The sequence below is a fragment of the Anthonomus grandis genome, chromosome 9, assembly GCF_022605725.1.
Source record: "Anthonomus grandis grandis chromosome 9, icAntGran1.3, whole genome shotgun sequence".
Taxonomy (NCBI): Eukaryota; Metazoa; Arthropoda; class Insecta; order Coleoptera; family Curculionidae; genus Anthonomus; species Anthonomus grandis.
In genome coordinates, this window is record NC_065554.1 from 9,566,349 (window position 1) to 9,575,144 (window position 8,796).

Below are 8,796 nucleotides of genomic sequence, written 5' to 3' on the forward strand. Positions count from 1 at the left end.
TGTTTTATTATCATATAAACAAGGACGCTTAAATTTCTTTAGATCTGGATCTGGATCTTCGTATCTAAAATAAAATAAATAATCTTAAAAAAAAATTTTACTGTCCAGTCCATGTGCGCAAACACGTAGAGGCGAATCAACGACAAAATGGCTGACCACGCATGTTCAAATTTTTGCGACATCGCTAGTGAATTAGTGATAGTGCCATCTATTATTCAAATTATACATTTATATAATAAGATAAAGTAAGAAATTTTAAATAGAATTAATGTATTTATGGATTTATTCGGGTTTAAACAAAAAGTGGATTTATTTGGTTTTGCATGAAAACATCAATATTGCCATTAAAATTAAGTAGGATTTATTCGTTTTTGCACGCCAATATTTAGCTAATATGATGTAATTCAGCAAGATGCACCAATATTCGCCGCTAACTAAATTTTTGTAAAAAATGGATTTATTCGGTTTTGTTTCAAACCTCTTCATATATACATATTTTTTGAAAACAACATTTATTCCCACATAGCAAACATATATGAGATGTAAATGCTAAGTATATTCATAAAATACTGACGTACACTACACTAGGTAATACATGGAATATACTATTAGTATGTCAGTGTATATCCTGAATAGATTAGATATTTAAACTATATCCAAGGGTTATATTCTATGGATGTTTCATAAACATTTATTATATTCTATGAATCTTTTTCATCTATCTTTAGAAAATTTACAAATCTATTTTTAATATTTCAGGATATATATTAAACATCCCTAAGGTATATAGGTAACTATATCCTTGAAACATGTTTTGGATATACCATATATGCATAATTTCCTAGACAGCAAAATGACTTCGTTTCCATTCGTTTATATCCAATGAAGATGGAGTTTTTCATACTTTTTGGTCTATATTACGAGTCATTTTGATGTCCTTGATGACCTTAAAATGACGTACAAATGTCATATCTAAAATGACGTCCTAAATAAAGGCTTAAAGACGTCGATGAGACGTAATAAATAAAGACTAAAAGACGTCTTCAATGGATTGAAAAAGGCGTCTGGAAGACGTCAAATATTTACATTATTACAGTAGGACTTATTGAATATTAAAAAAAACATTTTTACCTAAATTCCAAATATATACCTATTTATTTATTCATTTGTAAGTACAACAAAATCAAACAGATATTCTTTGGTCAAGAAAACCTTAAAGAAGGAAGAAGGAGTGGGAGGAAACATTCTAAAAAAATACTGACAACTTTTAATCTTAAAACAAGGAAGTGTGCGCGCATAAAATATGCCACGTTTTCCTATAATTTTTTTAAATCTATAAACAAGATTAGATCAAGATGACACACTGCAAATGCTGTTTAAAAGAAAACTTTTTATGTAGATAAATGGTGTATATTTCTGGCCGACATTACCTATTGAGAAAATGTTTACCTTAAAAATAAAAGTAAATATCACCTTATTTTATAAACAATGTAGAATTTTATCAATGTAGCACTTATATAACAAATCTTTAAAATTAAATATTGTTCGTAAGGCATACTAATAGAAATTAATAAATTTCTTAACTTAACTTTTCAAACTGTCAAAAGTGAAATTGAATCAAATAATAAAATGTGACAAGGATGATTCTTTTTACCAAACGGAGCTTATGAAGATAGACTGCTACTGCAAAAAGCCATAAAAAGTAAAGTAGTTTTATTGCACAATATATGCCCACCATGTCCATGATTACATGGCAGAAGCAAGTAAACCCGCTATTAAAAAAACTAATTCCTGTCGATATTTCAACCCTTAAAATATGAAATAATCAGATTCAGTTTGGCCATTTATTAGGATGTAAGCAGGTTGAACAAAGAAAACTTGAAAGTTGAAACAAACACGAATACCACACCAAACAATTACAAAACCGGGTTGTCAGTAATGCCGGTTATCGGTGGTAGCGATGGTGCTCCACCAATTGCTTTTCTTATTTTGGCCACGTGATCCTGTAACTATCGTCAGATCGCTTAAACTGTCTGGAGTCACTTCTTGCTTATAACAGGTAGTTGAAGTCGTTTGTTGCTGACTGCAAGCAGTTACAGTCAATGCTTGATTATTCCAGGCAGTTAATCGTTGTTCTTTCAAAAGCGCGTACTGGCTTCAATTATCTGGAATTATCTATAAATTACTTCTAGTTCCTAAAAAGTCCCTAGATGGCTTTAACTATAGTTATAGATTAGTGAAAGTTAATTGGCTTTGATTTAAAGACTTAGTGTGTATTTGCTGTACACCAAATATGGTACAGGTGATCCTGGATCCAATTTTCATTGTCTGTTCTATTTTATTTTTATTTTACTTTAAAATTTTGATTTTTTTAAATAATGACTTACAAAACAAATGAAATAGATTGATAGAATTAGGTAATAAAAAATACTTAACATTTATGTTATATACAAAAGTTCAAACAAGTCAATGGATATACAGTATTGGCCAAAAGCACAGACAGACTTACAAGAGAAGCTTAAATCTAATGTGCATGTCTGTAAGGTCAGTAAAGTTATTTTGGCTATATTCATCAGTACTAAAAAAAACTTTTAGACATAAAATATTTTTTTAACAGGACCTTAAATTGAAAGGCTATATTCTAATTTGGAGTGGCAATTTATTATATATAAAACATGGGGCTATAAAAAGATACAATTCTTTAAAATTCTAAATGAATATTATTGTTATTTTAATTAACGATCCAAATAAGGTTGTATGGTTTGTAATATTGTTGGGATCAATAAAAGGCCAATCCTATTTAAACATGTCGATGTTTCCAAAATATATTTGCATCTTCAGGGCGCTAAAATACAAGAATAAATAAGACGACAACCAAAAAAAGTGCTTGTACAATTTTAAATATATTAAAATTTAATTATAATTGAAATTAAAATAAGGTAAAAGAACGTCATTTTAAAGATCGCAAAGTAGTCGCTTTGACGTCATCTTGCTACCTGGCTATATGTAGATCGTACATATGTATGTTGTATATAAGTATATGTAATGTAACATATATGAATAGAGTCCATCTAAATGTGTAACGTGTACAGGTTGATGAATATACGACTGGTTGATAAGCTGTGCGGCGGATTCCGATCGTCTCATTTACTATTTTCGGCACGGCACAATCAGCAGAGCTCATTTTGCTGTGTGATTGCATGCTGCACTATATTAAGTCTTAAAGCTCAATTTTAATTTTTTTAAATATTTATTATTATGGCTGTTTATATCCGCTCTGAAAAAGTTCAATTTATTAAATGGTTTTATTGAGACAATTCGGCAGTACAATGCAGGGATTTAATCTCAGTAATTTTTGAAAATAGACCGATTGCTTGTACCAAAACTATTTTAAGTGTCGTGTCAAATTTTAACACATCTTTTTGTCTCTAAGAATGTAGAAATTGTTACATCAAAGCTCAAGAACCACCTATTAAAAGGACGGCGGAAACAAATGGTTTGTAGTGCTTTAGTTTTGGATTCAACACGATCAAGCAGAAGTGTTGAAAAGGAACTGGATATGCACCATAAAACTATGACGAGTATTTGGAAAAAACATGGATACAAATGTTTTAAATATTCCGAAACTTAGAAGGTGTTTCCTGAAGACTAGTGGCGAAGAATGGCATTTTGTGAAACCAATGATAGAAAAAGCAAATGAGAATAAAAATTACTTAGAAAATATTTTGTTTTCAGATAAGTCATCTTTTCCATTGCATAGTAAACACAATCCTTCCATTGTTCGTTACTGGTCTCAGGAAAACGAGCACAGACGTTTCCAGTTCCGTACTCAGTACCCTTAAAAGTTGAATGTTTGGGCGACCATATTATTGGGCCATTTTTTATTGATGGTACTTTGAACGCCGATAAATACATTGAGTTGCTACAAACCCAAGTTAACCAAGTTCTTCCTGCCTCAACCGACGTCAGACGCAAAGTCGACATCTCGCCTGTTTTAGGAACTTTATATGTGTAGTGATCCATTCGCCAATCTGTATACATCGAACATACACGATGCAAGCCATTATAGATTATAGACATTACAGATATACAATTAATAAAGTTTACGCTATTTTTTAAGGCTTAACTAAATGAACCTCCAAATAATACTTATCCAGTGGCATTTGAACCAGAGTTTGATTTACATATCTATACGCAAACAAGTGTGGTTATTAAATGAAATGCTAGTTAGATGTTATCGACTAAAGTTTTGTATTAAATTTGTGATAAATGGTTGCTCTTTTTAATATCAATAGACACATTGTTAAATATTTGTAAAGCTTCATCAATAGGATCTTAAAGCTAAATTAGTTCGATCACTATTTAGCCTAATATTATTACTTAAGTCATATGAGTGTGTCATTTGAATATACAATAGTGTGATTGGACTTTTGTAGCTTATGAATAATCTTAAAAATTTGTTTTTCCTGCTTTAACTCGCAATGATAATCAATGGGTCGAATTTTTAATATTTTAAAATATATAAATAAATATCATTAGTATGCATGAGGTAGTCAAGATTGGGAAGATTTTTAAGTACTAGTTCTTTTGTAGGATTTAAATTTTTTGAAAATTAGTTCTATTACAGGTGCCCTACACTGGGATGATGTATCTTAGTACTGGCAGGAGGTAAGAATTATAAATTTTATACTTAGCTGATAGGCTTAAAACATGATTGAATCTGTAAAATGCTCTTATAATACGTAAAATTTTGTCTATTATATTTTTAATGTGTGCATCCCATTTAAGAATTTCATCCAGTAAAAAACCCAAGTATTTTATATTATTTACCTTTTCTAGTATGTTATTTTTAAGGATATATTCATTTGATCTGTTTTTTTATTTAAACAATATTTATTTAAGATTAAAAATACAAAGCTGATACTAACTCATTTATGGAATCAGGTGAATCAGGTCAAGTACAACTTTTGCTCTTTCTTCTTCTTTCTCTTTTTTTATCCTTTTATCATTTAATGCTTCCTCTTAACTTTCTTTGAACCTTATTGACTCGGAATAAAGTTGTTCTTTTCTATTTTGCATCTTGTTCTTCCAAAACCAAAGGCACTAGAGCTGATCACACAAGTTTTCCAATTTGTACTACGAAAAGCCGGATCTTGCATTATAGTAGTCTTCATAAGCTTTTACCTCACGTGACGAGTCTGGTGTATGCATTTTAAGCTAAACCTCCTCTACAATAATATCTGATTATTATTCTTCTTCAGGTACCTATGCGTTTCGGATAGCAATCATGTCGGCAATTATAACTTTTTTTGTAACAGCTGGAAACAGTTCTATTGCACTGTTCCTAATTCAAGTTCGTTTCATAACCAGGATATTCCTCATGACATGCCCCATGTATTCTAGTTTTTTTTAATGGTGTACATGTCTTCTAGATCTTTTTCCATTCTTCTAAGCATTTTTATGTTTGTGTGAGTATCATTCTCTTACTCAGCCACATCTTAAATGTTTTCAGAATCTTAGTGGTGGTTTTTGTGAGTATCCAGGATTCTTCAAAAAAGTGACTTTTAAAGGTGGCACTCATTTTGTGAAATGAGTTACATTTTGTTACCGGGGTTAGTTGTTACAATTTGAAGAAAAATAGTTGTAATTTTATTTTATTGAAACTTTATGAACATCTTATAATAGTTTTATTTAGCTTATACTTCTCTGTAACTAACAAATAATGCAAAATAAATATATATCAAACACAAAATAAACTGTCAATGGTTATAACAAGTAATGACAAATGTAACAATGGTTGTTATATCCTTCGGGTTGGTTGTTACACCATTAAGCATCGTCATCTGAGTCACAGTTGATACATACAAAGAACAAATCGGCATCTACACAGAGACTATGAGCCCATTGGTGACATTTGGTACATGTGATCCATTCTTCAGCCGGCTTTGATTTTGAATAAAGTCCAAAGCAAACCAAGCAAAAGGGGTCATCTTCATCACCACTCGATTCGTCTTCAGCAGGTTTTTTACACTTTTTTATTTGTTATCCTTTTGTGTTTCCTGTAAGATTCTTCTTAACTCTGATAATTTTTAACTCTTGTTTCTTTTTTCTGGCATTTCGTTTTTCTTGTTCCAATTCAAGTTCTGTTTTGTTCGGAGTATCGGTTAGGATAGCGGCTTTGAGCCGTTTACGACCTCTGAAATTAGTTTTACGAATTCCAGCTTTTGGAAATGGACGTATATCTGAAGGGCTAAAATAGAGCGTATTACTGTTGGTAACCTGTGGACAATCAGGCCTCGGCGATATATCACGTGAATAACCGGCTTCGGCGATATATAATGTGAAGAACCAGGCTTCGGTGACTCAACTCTAGTTGGTATTTGGAGGATGTTAGGTTTGGAATTAGGGGCAAAAGACGGCGGGATATTTGAAGTAGTAGGGGATTTTGAAACGGCAACAACTTTAAATTCCTTAGGGTCAGGCGTTTTTAAGCCATCTCTGAAGATTTCAACATTATTTATTGGCTTCTCTATAACAGTTTCTTCATTTCCGGGAGGATTATTATCATTTTCTTGGATAATGACAGGATCAGGGCGATCAGTCACAGAACTAGAAAGGAATTCATCATCATTAAAGATGTGCCTATTCAATGGAAATATTCCTGCAACTGGAAAACCTGACTGAATATTCTTTGGTGTCGCTACTAATGGTAGAGCATCACGCACAATACCAGGTATGTCGTAGATTGACATGGTTTTGCCGGGATTGTTTCTTAACCAGGAGTCGCACAAACTATTAACATATTTCTTCAGTGGGCCATAGACGGACCTGTCTAAGGGCTGAAGTTTATGGAAACAGTGTGGAGGTAGAGATAAAATTATAACACCATTTTGCCTACAAATATCTATTCCTCTAATTGAAAGATGTGAGTCGTGATTGTCTAGGATTAACAAAACTGGTCGTTGACACCTTGTATCCTTTATGAAATGTTCAAGAAATTTGACGAAGTCCTCTTGGATCATCCAGCCTGATTTGTTTGCAGTTCCAATACATCCGCTTGGGCCATTTGCAACAAAATAACTTTTATAATTTTTTCTAAGGAAAACAAATATTGGAGGAACTGTATTTCCACTAGCACTTACAGCCAGGGCTATTTTAACTAAAGCCTCTTTCGGCAGAAGTCACAGTCCTCACTTGTTTTACACCCTTATTCGCTATTATTCTGTCTGGTTTTTGGACCGTAGTAATCCCCGTCTCATCTAAGTTGTAAATATCTTGGCATTCAAATTTGTACCTATCGATGACTTCCTCCAATAGATCAAAAAATCTGTATACATTTTCCCCATTGAAGCTCGTTGCTCTGCTCAGACTGGTTGCTTCGGGAGTCAGCAAAGATAGCTTTGGATGACGCTTAAGAAATCCAGATAACCAGTCTCCTGAGGCCATTGAGTTTTCATGCCAAGCTTGACGAACTTCAACGTTGTTCTTAATAGCCAATTCAAATCCCAAACTTCGAACTTCTTTGGTTGACAGACCAAAATACATTTTAGAACACTCTATTAAGTACTTCTCTAGCTCAGCTTCCATCGCATCAGATAAAATTTGATGGTTCCTTGTATAGCCAACAGTAGGATCCGGATCATTTAGCTCTATAAATTAAAAAAATCTCATACTGACGGTGTTTAAACAAACTGTAAAAGTAAACTTACCTTTATTTTTAATTTTTTTGCAATAACTCTGCAGGGTCATGAAATTTACACCATATTGTTCAGCAACCGTCCTAAGAGATCTTTTATTTATCAATACTTCTTTTACAGCACTACGAAAGGTGTCTAGTGGTATACGTCCCCTTTCGATTTTTCTTTTGAAGTTTCTCATATTATCGCCTATCAAACAAGATAAAAACGTCAAAGAATTGTAGTTGAAACAAATTCGGGGTTGGTTGTTACAATGTAACAAATTACCCCGTTGACGATGTAACAACCAACCCCATTCGTATATTTTAGTAAACGAAGCATCTCAAACCTAACCTTATTATTAATCAGAAGAAATGACCGGACATTAATATTACTTACATTTAGATGTATTTCCTTACGATATAGCAAATCTATTTCACTTACACAAGAAAAATGATAAAATAAATTCGCGGTAAACTAATAATTGCTTTTAAGGTTAGAAAACACATACACTGCATTTATCGAATAAATATGAGCAATGGAACAGCAGAACTAAACTGTCCCATTGTTCATTTAAAGTGGTTCCAAGGTAGCAATAATATTGTTGAACACGTTCAATTCGAGTTCCTTCAATATATAGGTCATCATATGAGCTCCATTTATATCTCTTTTGCTGATGATCATTCGTTTCCTTTTCTTTACGTTGGTGTTAAGACCAAATTGTTGACTGAATGGCACCATATGGTACATTTATATTTGCAGTGCTTCCAAACTATCTGCTATCACCATGGTATCGTATCAAATATTGTTTACTCTGACTCCGTTCAAAAGGATACCTTCTTCTACTCCGTTAGGAGCTTCGCTAAAAATATCTAATTATATCTGTGAAATTGTGACTTCCTATATATTTTTAAGTTCGAGTAAAATTAGAATTAAAAAAGGTTTTATACCTCTAGTAAATTATTGTATTTGAAAATTATAAATTGAATTAAATATAATGCACCATAATCATCCTGTATATTATATTTAAAGGAACAGCAAATCTACATAATATAACATAGCCATTACATTGAGACTACCAATATGCTAATTTGTGTAAAAATTAAACATATAATTTACA